Source organism: Pipistrellus kuhlii, unplaced genomic scaffold (assembly GCF_014108245.1).
Source record: "Pipistrellus kuhlii isolate mPipKuh1 unplaced genomic scaffold, mPipKuh1.p scaffold_m20_p_14, whole genome shotgun sequence".
In the NCBI taxonomy this organism is placed as follows: Eukaryota; Metazoa; Chordata; class Mammalia; order Chiroptera; family Vespertilionidae; genus Pipistrellus; species Pipistrellus kuhlii.
Genome location: NW_023425449.1, coordinates 24,127,387 through 24,140,373, shown reverse-complemented (window position 1 = coordinate 24,140,373; position 12,987 = coordinate 24,127,387).

The following is a 12,987-nucleotide window of genomic DNA, read 5'->3' as shown; positions in this document are numbered from 1 at the left end:
CCGGTTTCTCTGAAGATGACCTTCTCACAATACCAGTACTAAGATTTGTCACTGGCCTCACAGCACCTCCTGCAGTTGGCCAAGTGACACTGCTTCTACCTAAAACGTGTCAGTCTGATACAGGAGACAGAGGAAAACCCCACAGAAATAACTTGAGTCCAGCACATGACAAATGCAGTTAATAATAACAATAGCCCAAGGATGGCCTGAAGTAGCATAATACTTTAAAAAAGATCATGTTACTACAGCCAGCATCAAAGGGGGTAATAAGGAAAGAAAAGTAAGCAAATTACTTTTTTTATCTATTAAAAATATATTTCTGGCTGTGCTTCTTTCTCTCCTGCAGTTTTCTTTTCTCCATTTGCAATATTATCCAGTGTAACAAATAAATAAGCCCTAAGACAAAGGCTTCCAGTCCATGGCTTTTCTCTGGCTTTTACTCCTGCCCCTGGATGCAGCTTATTAGGTCTCAGGTTGCAGCATGTGGCCCCATATGTAACACACTTCGTTTTCATGAATGCTGATCTACTTTGAGGCATGTAGTCACAAATTTCTCCTCTCTTCCCACCTCCTCCTTCTCCCTTCCATTCTCCAAAAATTCTCTCCTGTACCTCTCTCCATGAATGAGATAGAGCATATTCTTGGGTTTGTTGTGAAAAAGCATCCTGGCATCTTCATTTCTAAATAGGCTTGCTTTGCCATGTCAAAATGTTACTGAATTTCCAGAGAGGTGTAAGGCCTAAAGAGAATGCTACATTGATCAGAATAAAAAGAACTCCTTTACACATTCCTTCCTTGTAGATTGTTGGTGGGACTAACCACCCTAAAGTTTTCTGAGAAAGGGACCATGAATTTATCTATGTCTGAGACATTCCCAGTCATGCCATTTGACTATTAGCCACTTTTCTCTACTTTGTGGTAGAAATGCTGACTCAGGGCTGCTTCTTTTGCTTACATTGCCACCAGGTTAGATTTCAATTTCGTATTTCATGACATATTACTGGGTGTCAACTGTGGGTTCCATGTTTTTGTTTGTTTGTTTTGTTTTGTTTTTATGGAAATCTCTTATTTAGACCAAGCTGAAACCATTACTAGTCCCATGACATTTCTGTAAATCAGATAATGATTGTGCATGTTCTCTGGGGCGCCTTTAAAGGGATATTTCTTGATATGCATCACCCGCTGAGGCAGATATAATTGATGCGCCCTGTCATCTGAGTCCATTTCTGGGCTCATCGGCTACTTTGCTGGCTGGCATAGGCATGCTGGCCGCTTTCTTTCTCAGACCCTGTGCCTCACTGCTTCTTTGCCTGAGGACTTCCTGTGGTGGGACAATTTTGAGGGATGTTCTGCAGAGTTTCTCTAAAGGTACCCTATCAAAAAAAAGTTCCAGTATAATTAACGCATTACTGTCCCTATATTGGCTTTTCCCATTTCCTGCCTCACTTTCTCCACACTTCACCTCAAAGTACTCACCGGGATCACCTCCCAGATAAACTGCCTGTCCTCCAGCCTTTGTCTTAAGGTCTGTCGTAGAGCAAATACCTCAAGGTCTAGAAAATTTTCCTGAATCAGCTTTCTGGTTTCTTCTTGTCTCTTAAAGTAACTTAACTTTTGAAGATAAAATTAAACTTGGTCTACTATGTCTGTGGCTGCCTTTTGATTACATCGCTGGACACTTTGTGGAGTAAATGACAACAACCAGACCAATCAGTGGCTAATGACGTGAGTTGTGGCTGGTGTGAAATTGCTCTGGGGATAAACCAAAAGATTGTCGCCACAGTTTCTTGACTGCAAAATTCTTGCAATCATTCCGCATTCCCATTACATTCTAAGCAGTGAGGAAAACAGCAGGAAAATGTGAAGTCTATAATGAATCAAGGAAGAAGACATTTTTCTACCTCTAGTCCTAAATTTTAAAATCATGCCACTTATTTATGTACTGATTGCAACTTTACTTTCAACCTATAATACATCTTCTCTATTCTGTGGTAAATGATGAGCTGTCAAAACTGAGCATGTAACTTCACACAATACTGCATGCTGGCAACCAACTAGCAGGTACTGAAGCTTCACAACTGATCACGAAGTGGTAGGGGGTGCATCTGGAACTGAGGGAAAGCTGGGAAGATTCTCCAGTGGAGCACTTCACTGATCACTTGGTGTAATAGTAACAATAATATCATGGTACAGAAAATTGTGCTTCTGCTCAAAATTTATAACTCAGTTTCACAGCAAAAATTAAGCATAATTTTGTGTTTCCCCTCGTCCATTCCAGTTCTAGTTTCCCTCTTCATTCTGATGAAAGCTTCTGTATAATGGGCCATGGTAAATGCAAACTCAGGTGAGCTTTAACATCTCTGATGTTTCAAAATATCCCATGAACTATAACTACAAAAGAAAGTATGAGAAGCAGCATTCTCCTACTGGTTTGGGTATCTTCATTTTTAAAAATATACCCTTGGGTTACATAATCTCTACTCTTAATTTCAGACCCTCTAAATAGCACTGTATTTCTATAGATAGCAAAATAACTTTAAAAATTAACTGGATTGCCTGACTTGGTGGTTTGATTGGTTGGATCATGGACCCTTACACCAAAAAATTAGGGGTTTGATTCCTAGTTAGGGCACATTCCTAGGCTGTGTGTTCAATTCCTGGTAGGGGGTGGGGGTGGGGGATAGAGGGGACAATTGGTCAATGTTTCTTCCTTACATTGACACTTTTATCACTATCTCTCTCTATTCCTTTATCTAAAATAAATTTTAAGAAACCCATATCCTCAGGTAAGGATAAAAAAATTAAACTAGTTTGATTATGTATCTCAGCACATCTCCACAGATACTCAATATATAGAAAGATTTATATGTATATATATTTATTTTGTCCTCTCTCTCTCTCTCTCTCTCTCTCTCTCTCTCTCTCTATCTCTATATATATATATATATATATATATATATATATATATATAAAATTAAAACTCGGTCTACTATGTCTGTGGCTGCCTTTTGATTACATCGCTGGACACTTTGTGGAGTAAATGACAACAACCAGACCAATCAGTGGCTAACGACGTGAGTTGTGGCTGGTGTGAAATTGCTCTGGGGATAAACCAAAAGATTGGTTTCTCTCTCTCTCTCTCTCTCTCTCTCTCTCTCTCTCTCTATATATATATATATATATATATATATATATATAGATAGATAGATAGATAGATATAGATATAGATATAGATATAGATATAGATATAGATATAGATATAGATATATAGATATATAGATATATAGATATAGATATAGATATAGATATAGATATAGATATAGATATAGATATAGATATAGATATAGATATAGATATATATAGATATATATATATGGAGAGAGGGGGGGGAGGACAAAATAAATAACAAAGCACTTTAGTGTGTGAAAATGATTTAGTTGGCACCAGGCAAGATGCTTAAAGTAAAGCTACTGTGTTATTATGTAAAATGTACTATAATGGCCTTTCTATAACCTCACCTTTTAGCACAAACTTTGTAACTTTCAGTCAAAAACAGAGCATGTTCATGTATATTTTTCACATTAGAGAAAAGATGTCCATTCTCTAAACCCCAGGGACCTGCGCTGTCTCTACTCCTCTCCATGTGTTTACTTCTTCTGCTAATGTCCTCCCTATTTAGCCCCTCAGAGATGGCCCTGCAGCCTTTCCCTACATGTCTTTATTCCTATCTTTCAGACCAACCAGGACTTCCAATGGAGTAAGGATCAGGTCCAAGAAGCTCAGAGAACACACCAGCCGGATCAGAGAGCAGAGTAAGCCAACTGCCCTTCTCCTTGGCCCAAGCTCCGTATATTCCTTTCCTGCCTGTTATGACCAAGATTAAATGCAACTAAAAAACAAAAATCACTACTACCACCACCTACTTTTATATTGTACTTTGATTTATGAAATACTCTTCACATACATTATTTAATTCTAAATTTAATCTTACCTTTTCTTGGAGGAGAAGTAATATAAAACCAAATCAAACAAACACTTTGTGTGAACTAAATTTTGTATCTAGTTGTCTACTGGAGACAGGCTATAAAAACAAAGAGTGTACTAGGAGAAAAAAAAAAACTTTTAGAAATGCCATAAAGCTTTGTTCTATAAAACAAAAAATATGTAACATTTCTATTCTTATTATATATTAAATTTATCCAATGCTTCTTTTAAAAATAATAAAGGCAACACATTTGTTGCCTTTATGTGTTTAAAATATTATACTAGACTAGAGGCCTAGTGCATGAAATTCAGCCCAGCCTGTGTCTTCACAAGGAGTCTTCAGGGGATGTCCAACTGCTACGGAGACAGGAGAGGCTCCCGCCACCGCCACTGCACTGTGAGCCCGGCTTCTGACTGAATGGCCTTCCCCCCGTGGGAGTGCACTGACCACCAGGGGGCAGCTCCTGCATTGAGCATCTGCCCCCCCCCCCCCCCCCCCGTGGTCAATGCACATCATAGTGGACGATCATTCTGCCATTTGGTCAATTTGCATATTAGCCTTTTATTATATAGGATAAAGTAATAGAGCTTTATGAGAGTGGGAGGAATTTGGTTCTTGGATCAGGTTAGTAAGTACTAATGTCAGCCATCAGTATTTTCTTTTTGGAGTTGGAAATATGAAAATAAAATAAGGTCTAAATTTGTTCTCAGAGAACACTAAGTGTTCTTACAAATAAGATACAAAGTTAAAGCTTGACTCTAAGTCTCCTTATTTCTGGGACTATTCCTTGTGATGACACCCTATTTATTACAAGGACTGTACAAGGAGCATCAATTATGGTATTTACAACAGACTGAAGGTCTATCAAATATAAGAATGTTTCTTTGGTTCAAATAAGCTGGCACAGCTTTTAGAATATTTCTATAAACTGCTGGAGTCTTTTGAGATTAAACATTTGACTGGGGATTGGGGGAGATAAAGAAGCAGGTGCTTCCTGCTGTTCATTGAACTAGAAAATCCTCAAAAACAAACTGTTTTCCTCCCTGCATTTCAGAACTTGCTCTTTCTTTTCCATGGTTCTTCCTAGAACATTGAAGTGAAGAAGTAACTGAAAATGAACAGGAACTAGAAATATTTACAAGATGTTTTAAAACTTCAAAGGTAAATAAATAATTTCCTACCTAGTTTAGCTAATCTCAAGACTGCTGGGAGTTCATATCAAGTAGGTTATTATATCATATCAAGAAGTAGTGGTTTAAAGAAACAAATGTCCCCTGCTGAAAATCTAAATGTTAAGCAAAACAAACAAACAAAACATGTTTTCATCTATTTTAATTTGGAACACCAGGAATAACTTCAACAAATACTTGTTAGAAGCACTGGCTTCCCCAAAACAATAACATACCATAAGTACTCTCCTTGTTCATCACAAGAAACTATTTGGCTATAAAAAATACATTATGATTGATGGGGGGAAAGTCCTTCTGGTGTACATGCTAATAATGGTAGATTTTCGTATAGGTTTTCTCAGTCTACAGAAGGAAGCCTTTGATCATTACAGAACCGACCATTATCTTTCTGAAAATGGCATTTCCATTTTGCTTTCAGATTTGGACATCATCAAGCCTGCTTCTAGACTAACACAACCAGAAGCCCTGACTTGTGCTTTAGCTTTCACACAGAGCTGCCAACTGTGAGCAATATAAAAAAGTCAGTGTGGCTGAGGGAAAAAATGCAGTCATATGAAACTTCAAAGCCAAACCTTATGTTGGGGTAGATGTAGAAAAAAATGTGAGTTTCCAAAAATATTTTTTTTCAGTGAAACATACTAATTTTTCTTCTAAAACAAACAAATAAATAAATAAAATATTTTTAAAAACTGCAATGTCTTTTTCATATAAAATCTTCAGTTTTATTTTTCTAAATGAATAGAAACCATTTTAGGATCAGCCTCAGTAGAAACTAAAGTTTATTTGTTGAGCTCCCCCTGCTGATTTAGAACAGCAAACATTAGTTATTTCACGAGAATACATTACCATAAAAACTCGCTCTTGGTTACTTAGAAACCTCAACTTTCTGGGTTATTTTAAGAAACTTCAACCAAGTAGTTAAATACACCTCCTAAAAATAGCTGCCTGCAACAAACATAAAGTGGCATTTACAATGTCTGAATGAACACATTGAGGTTATAACACCTCAGTCAGGTTACCCAACCTTTCTGCTTAGAACCTGAGAGAATGAGAGAAATCAATTTACCTCCTTCAGTAAATCCTCTGAAAGACAGATGTAGTAAAAAAAGCATTTTCACTGAGATATGACAATTAAAATAACTCCAAGGAGAACAAATCCACAATCTAGTTTCTAGTCAGGTTATTTATAGGATGAACCCTTAGAAGTAAAGAACTATATCTTAGTCGTGTCGGCATGCTCAAACTCCTAGCAGAACCTCTTCCACATAATGGGTGTGCTAGCAATACTTGGTGCAGTACTTTGATAATGAGTACAATTGTGTATGCCTTTATGCATCTGTATTTTAACACCAAAGCCCACAAAGGAGAGAACTGTTGCTCTCTTCCTCCCATTGAAACATAAAAGGGAAATTATCTTGGTCCTGACCCGTCTCAAAATATAGAGTTAATTAGAATAGATCCATGCTAGACCTAGTAAGAAAAAGGGAAAAGTCCTTTAAGAAAAGGGAAATATTAATAAAAAGGAATATCTTATATAATAAAAGCCCAGCCACCAAAACATTGACCAGAACACCATGGCTCCTGGTCCTGACTGGCCCTGCCTACCAAGGAGCAGTCAGGGGTGATTGGGGGCAATCAGGCAGGCAGCAAGCAGTTAGGAGCCAGCAGTCCCGGATTGCGATAGGGATGTCGCCTGCCAGTTTAGGCCTGATCCCATAAGGATTCATGCAAGATTGGGCCTAAACCAGCAGTTGGACATCTGCTGAAAGGTCCCAGATTATGAGAGGATGCAGGCTCCCCCCCGCACCCCACCTCCGGCCCATGCATGAATTCCATGCACCAGGCCTCTAGTATGAAAGATATAAGATCACCAAATTGTTTCACTAGCCAATTCATATAGATGAATTGAACTTTGTTTTGCATAGGGATAAATTTCAGGTGAAATTGTAAACTATTGGAAAAACAAATGACTGAAGTTTAATTATCAGATAGGGGGAGGGAGGGGACATATGTAATACTTTCAACAATAAAGAATTGTTAAATAAAAATTAAAAAAATATATATCAGACAAAATATGGTAATCATGTACACAGAATGTACAGCTGAGAAGACATGATGTTGATAAACCTATAAGTCTGTGTGTTTATCAACTGACTCCACCCAAACAAGGTCACACAATTTATGTCTAATAAATTTCAGGCTATTTGAAGACCATTCAAATACAAGGAATCTACTATAGCTTTGCAAAAGGGCATTTTCCCTCTCATTAGGAAACAAATAATTTTACATACATAGCTATTTCATGATAATCTATGTGCAGCACTGAAAATAGAAATATTCAATCTTTAAATTACTTTCCATTCACCATCCCTCCCTACTTTGCCCATGCTCAACACCTCTCTGCTCTTTAAAATCCTCCTTGTCCACAAAGCCTTACCACTTCCTCCAGGGCAGTGATTCTCAACCCATTAGGAATATTTAAAACATACAATACCTGGCTATTTAGTCAGTGCACTGACCTCTTTTCCCTTACATTGTCAAATTTAAAAATGACAACAGCCAACACAATAGCCATCTGGTGTGAGTGGATCAAAATTATACCTTTTTTGGTCAGATTGGCAAAAAATACAATTTTGGTGTATCACAGAATTTTAGTAATTAGTGTGTGTCATGAGATGAAAAAGGTTGAAAATCTATACTCTAGAGCACACATGTATTTTTCTTATTAGAAACCTACTGTGATTAGGGTCTGAACATGCAGCTCAGCCTTTAACTGCTCTCTAATTATTATATTTGCTACTTGATTTTGTTTCTTCACCCTGATTGAAAGCAGAATCTATGGTTGATTCTAAGTTTATATCCTTGCAAAGGCTAAGGCCAGGCTTATGGCAAGTTCATTTTCTCTTAGATATAACATAATAACCCAATAATTGACCTAGCTTTTTTAGGTTAAAATGGTTTCTTGGAATCTCATGTTAATAGCTTCTCCCAGAACTATAGATAGCTTTGGAAAGCTCAAAAGAATGGATTACTACACAGGCTAGTCATTTTCTAAATCATATAAATTATAAGTGATAACTATTATTGGATTCATACAAACATTAGTCATATTTCCAGATGTGGAACTATTATATAAATGAGTCAAAGATGGCCTCTGTATATTGTCCCCTACATTGATTATTTCTTCCCTGAAGATTGAAATCCATTAGTTTAAAAGTCAATTGGCAGCAAACTCAAATTAAATTTTTTTTTAAATAGCCCCTATGACAGATATATGAAAAAATGCTCAACTTCACTAGCTACGAAAGAAATGCAAATCAAAACCACCATCAGATACCACTTCACAAGTGTTATAATGTCTGTAATCAGTAAGACAAGAAATAACAACTATTAAAGAGGATATGTATACTGCTTGTGGAATGTAAATTGGTATAGCCACTATGGAAAAAGTATGGAGATTCCTCAAAAAATTAAGAATAGAGCTACCATCTGATCTAGCAACTCCTCTTCTGGGTATCAACATGAAAACTTTAAAACATTTCTTCATAAAGACATATATATCCCTATATTTGCTAAAACATTATACTAGTACACAGTAGACAAGATATGAACACAACCTAAGTGTCTTTTGATGAATGATTAGGGGGAGGGGGGGGAAATGATGTGGTACATATATACAGCAGAACACTACTCATTCATAAGAAAGGATGAAATACTGCCATTTGCAACACTATGAATAGATCTTCAGAGTAGAATACTAAGTGAAATAAGTCAGATGGGAAAGAACAAGAACAATATGATTTTATTCATTTATATGTGGGATATAAAACAGAAAGCATCAGGACTTCCTGTCAAGATGGCAGAGCAGGTAAAGTCTATGCTTGCCTTCTCCTCCCAAGACCACATCAAAATGACAACTAAATTAAAGAGCAACCATCCTTCACAACCATCTGAAGACTAGTTGAACAGAACACTTATAACTGAGGATGTTAAGAAGCTATGTCAAGACTGGTAGGAGGGGTGGAGATGCCCAATGGGCTAGTCCCATGTGAAGCAGCTAAGAATCGGCAGGAATATCTCATCTGTGGAGGAACCCCCTGTGGAGCGAGGATTCCAGCCCAACACTGGGCTCCCCAGCTGAGATCACCAGGGCCAGGAAGAGGAGTCCCCACCATGTCTGGCTGTAAAATTCAACAAGGATTTCATCCTGGTGAGATGGAGGGCTGCTGTAAACTCAGGCGTTGTCATAGGGACTGAGAATAGATTCACTCAGTCACAAACATTAGCCTTAAACTCCAGAGAAGGACAGCAGCTCAAAAAGCGCCAGGGACATATGAGGAGGAATTGAATTATCTGTTTTCAGAGCAAGTGTTAGAGGGCAGCTCTCTCCTGGGGTAAAGTATCTGCAGGAATACTTGTCCTTTTGTTGATCCCTCCTCTGAACTAGACTGCAGGCACATGTGAGTGTCAAGTCTGAGTATCTATTAACCAGGCTAAAAGCACTTTTTTCCCACCCTGTTGATTCTCTGCTACCCAATTCACACACCTGGCCATGACCTCTTTCCAAGGCTCATCCACACAAGTGACCAATCAGTGAATGCACTAAGGACTTTCCTAAAATCTCTGAAAGGTCCACAAATAAACTGCAAATAAAGTGTGTGCTATACCTATTGCTAAGTGGCCCTAAGCCCAGCACTAGCGAACCAACCACATAGTGTAACCACTCAGAGGCCCAGCTGATGAAGAAAATAGACATATAAGTCCAGAAAAAGCAGAGTCCCAAAGTGGCCCACACTAAGACACACCAGTAGTAAAATGGTAAAGATTAAAGATAAAGAGAGAATCTTAAAGCAGCAAGAGAAAAGCAATTTATTATGTTCAAGGGAATATAAAGATTTCTCAATAGAAACTTTGCAGGCCAGAAAGTACTGGCAAGAAATATTTAAAGTGATGAAAAGCAAGAGCCTATAACATGATTACTCCATCCAGTAGCTCTTATGTGTCCTTTAGAATCAAAGGACACATAAGAGCTTCCCAGAAAAGAAAAAGCTAAAGGAGTTCATCACCAGCAAACCAGTATTACATTAAATGTTAAATATTCTTTAAGAAGAATAAGGGGGGGAAAAGATTTAAAATATGAATAATAAAATGGTAACAAATACACCTCTATCAACAATTGAATCTAAAAAACAAACAAACAAAAAAAGCAGAACAGAAACAGACTCAAAGATACAGAGAACATTCTTGTAGTTGCCAAATGAGATGTGGGTTGCAGGGATGTACAATTTGGTAGTTATAGAATAGTCATGGGGATGAAAAGTTCATGGGGAATATAGTCAGTAATACAATTACTATCAATGGTGTCAGATAGGTATTAAATTTATTGGGATGATCACTTAGTAAGTTATAGAATGTCTAATCACTGGGTTGTACAACTGAAACTAATATAATATTGTATGTCAATTGCAATTGAAAAAATTAAAAATTTGTTCACATTAATAGCAACTATTAGGAAAGTATTCAATATGTTATCTTTCTCACTGGTTAAGATTTCTGCTATTTCTTTTCATAATAACTATGAAGCACAAAATATAAAACATTACCTTCTGTGCGTTCCATTGAGGTTGAGGTTGTTCACTAGTTGTATCATGTCCTATCTTTATTTTATATCTCTCTCCAATGTTTCCTTCTTCAACCTGAATGAAATGCAAAGGAGAAAAAAATAGCAGAATGTTTTAAATTCAGCACATTAAATTTTTGCTTTCCTACTAAATGCTTTTTTGTTTGTTTATTTGTTTCTAATAATTGAAAAGGTCTCAGGGACCCTTTCAGAGTCTAAAAATTAAGCCCTTTTCAGAAGCTATCAGCGGATTACATAGACACAGAATATAAGACAGAAATATCATGAGACTTGACTAAAAATATGTGGAAGGAGTTAGATGAAAGAATAGGATAAAGAACAGACATATGCTCAGTACTCTGATTACATTTCTCACTAGAAACCAATGTGTTTTGAGATGAGTTCCAATGACATAAACATGAGTTTTTATTTTAAGAAAATAAGCAACTTTTATCAAAGCTAAGTATGGTGAGCTTTACAAACTTAAGGAAAAGTACCAATGACTCTAGAACTTTACTCTGAAAATCCTCTTGTTTGTCTCATAGGCTAAGACACAGATGCTCAAAGTTCAAGGAAGTGAAACAAACCTGTCCACACAGTATGTATACTTGGCAAGTGTTTGATATGGTCCAAGAGTATTTGTTTATCTAGGTAGCGTTGTGGAAAACTGACTTTGGAATCACTCTGTGCTCAGTTTGTATCCTGGCTGTTGTAATATGAGTAAAATATGGTGTTTTATATCACAATGTCTTTATCTGTTGAACGGACATAATATCTACTGCATACAATTTTCAGTTCAACTAAATAAATGTTTGTTTAACACAATAATGTAGACATTGTGCAAGGTCACAGATATACAAAGATGAAAATAATGGCACACTCCCTAACATAGAGATGTACATAATCTAGTGAGGAAGACCGGTTTATAAGTTGACACCTTCTGTATTATAAGATATATTTAGGACACTGATCTCTGAGTATTAAAAAAGGTGAAATGCCCCCTTGTTATTTAATAGCTTATCACATGTGTCAAACACAAGGCCCGCGGGCCAAATCCGTCCCGCCAGGCCTTGCAATGTGGCCCGCACCGCGCTGTCATCACTGCACTCCGCTGCGTTTCCATCACAATGACAGTTTATGACTGTTCAGTAAACCATTCGGCCCGCGATTTAGGCTGGATTTTAGATTTTGGCCCCTTCTCTGATTGAGTTCGACACCCCTAGAATAGCGAACCATCAGAATTTCATAATCTCTTTCATAACATTTCCCATACTTAAAAATTTTCTTAATTGCCCACCACCACCATCACTTCCTCACATAGACTACAGAGCTAGACCGGCCTGGGGATATTACAACACCAGGAAGGAATATGCTGGCATTGACTGGGAGGAAGAAATAGAGGGCTCTTAATCCCATATAACCAACTTCTCCCCCACTTTCTTATACCCAGAGCTGATCTCAGAGGCAGAACTCAAGCTAGCTCTTCCCAGCAGATGTAGCAAGAAGTTATCCCCATAGTCCAAGCCTGGTTTCTCTCTGCAAGGTAAGCCAACTTTTATATACACTACTTTTGTCCCAAGAATCTATTAGCACTTAAGGGCAAATCTACTCTTTTTTACACATTCTAAGTGAAAAAAATTAAGGATAATAGAACAGTCAGGTTACCTACTATATGTGGCTTCATGCTTGTCTGCCTGTTAGAGAATGGAACTGCCATGCAATCAGCTCAACTACATGTCAGCCAGGGGGCAAGTGCCTGGCATGCATTGTCTCTTCCAATCTGCAGAGAAGCCCTGGGAAGAATAAGGCTCTTTAAAGAAAGAATCTACTTTAAAGAAGGAAGAAACTCGAAGAGGTTAAGTAATTTGTCTAAGGATACACAGATGGATACATAGCTGGTGAATTCCAAAGTAAAATTCAAATGCAAGCTTGTTTGATCAGAAATATCCCACTGTCCTCAAAAATGGTACACTTCAGGATTGAAAGAAAGGAAAAGAGAATGAAAAACTAATTCAGAAGTGGTAAATGGTAATGGTGAAAGAATAAACAAGGCAATGCTTACAGAAGAGAGAGCAGATAGGAATGAGCTGGCTAGTCCTAATGTAGGTTCTCAGACTATCAAGAGGTCCCAGTATTGTGCCTTAAGCGCTAGACTATGCTTCTGAAATATCAGTATAAATACAAATTACATG